The 1,862-nt window shown below is 29.4% G+C and overlaps 1 protein-coding gene across 1 annotated transcript in view; it reads right to left on the reverse strand.

The window, feature by feature from the left end:
- LOC108969681 (putative helicase MOV-10) overlaps window positions 1–1,862 on the reverse strand; it is a 20,265-nt gene that overhangs the window by 17,284 nt on the left and 1,119 nt on the right. The gene's annotated exons all lie outside the window — the stretch shown is intronic.

Consider the following 1,862-nt stretch of genomic DNA (forward strand, 5'->3'; position numbering starts at 1 on the left):
AAATCCGAGTCAATTCCGGTACGTAGAACCGGCTGTCGTGGGAATTGACATGTTATATATCTTTTGGACTGCTAATCCATTCCAAATTATTTTCTTCAAACGCAAACCCATATGTACTTAAGCTTAGAACCTAACCTATCTACCTTAAAAAAAAATACAAATATAAAATTTTATTGCAAGGTGTTATAAAGTGCAGTTCAAAGTTTAAATCCATATGTAAAAGATAACGTAAAACAGTATTTTTACTCTTATATGTGATTACAAAATTACTCATTCTTACATCGAAACGTTCAAATTTACGTGATTAAATGTTCATATGTGTACGCCTGATAGAAATCGCTGCAGTTAAACACCTGAATAATTATCACGTTAAAATAGTATGCATGAAATTCTATACTAACTATAGGTACAACATGATATGCAATTCGTGTTTGTCCGCTATTAATATACAAAATTTAGACTGCCAATACTATTGCACTTTAAAAAATATCTGAGATATACATATGTACATACATACACCCGATTGTACACAGATATTTTACGGAAACTCCAAAACACAATTTTTTGCAAACATTATAATTAATAGTGACAAAACGGTAAAAATTTCAGAAAAATTGGCATGCCAGTTATATACTCGTAATATACCTATTTGATTCATTTCTTTTTATTAATATTTAACTTAGTCGTTGATATAAGTACCTATATAAATATACATACATATGTACATTTACATTTGAAACAAAGGCAATAGAATGCAAACCATTTCGCTGAGCTTTGCAACTTTACAATTATCATTACCCATAACTCTAAACAAAATAAATACGTGCATATGAAGATATACATAAATGTATGTATGTATATGCATACATACTGAAAATGTGAAAAGGAACATTAAAAAATCATTTAATTTCTTTGCTTTCCAAGCTAGCTGTAGGGTCTAGGTGTAGGCTCTTTTTTCAATTGTGTAAACACATATGTATATTTATTTTTTTTAAACAAGTATGTGTAGAAATATAATAATGTGATAGGTTTCCATATTTATATTCATGCCCACATATACATATATGTATAAACATTACTTAAACGTATGGGTTTTCTTTGTTGAGTTTTGAGGTCTTTAGATATTTAATATTTAATTTCAATTCTAAGTAAAAAAAAAGCTATAAACTAACTTACACGTTTTATGTGTTTATGTAAGTGCCTATTTTCGCTACTGCTATCAACCGTTCATGAAACAATAACTTAGAACTAATTAAGTTCAACAAAAATCGTTCACTAAACATTTAAACAAATATTTTAGTTTCTTTTATACCCTATACTGGGTATAGTATCAGTATGTAGTATCAATATGTACATAACTGCCATACAAATTGTGAGATCAAACTCCGTTTGCACGAGAGTCGGGTCTACGTAACCGAAACGGACCCGGATTTTTTATCCGACCGGACGATCAACTCGGCAGATTTCCGATTCAACAAGAACTGATCAAAATTAAGTTGTTGTATAAAAAAAAAACTCTTTCATTAGACAAGTTCCGAAGAAATTGTTTGTATGCTACCATACAAACTAACCGATTAAAATCAAGATATAGACCATTTTATGGTATAAGAAAAGCTATGTATTGTAGCTGCCGAAGTTAAGGTGAGACAGCCGAAGTTAATGTATTTCGTTTTTGGTTTTTATATAAATAACTATTTTCTCAAAAAAATTTAAAAATTAACAATTGGACCATTTCATACTAATATTCTGTTGAATCTAGTATCGCAGCGGGAAGGAGAGGAAATGGACAAAATTCAAGTTTCAATTTGATCACAGTAGTATATGTACATATGTACATATGAAAATTGTACATATGTACATAT

The sequence above is a fragment of the Bactrocera latifrons genome, unplaced genomic scaffold, assembly GCF_001853355.1.
Source record: "Bactrocera latifrons isolate USDA-ARS-PBARC rearing strain unplaced genomic scaffold, ASM185335v1 scaffold_260, whole genome shotgun sequence".
Taxonomy (NCBI): domain Eukaryota; kingdom Metazoa; phylum Arthropoda; class Insecta; order Diptera; family Tephritidae; genus Bactrocera; species Bactrocera latifrons.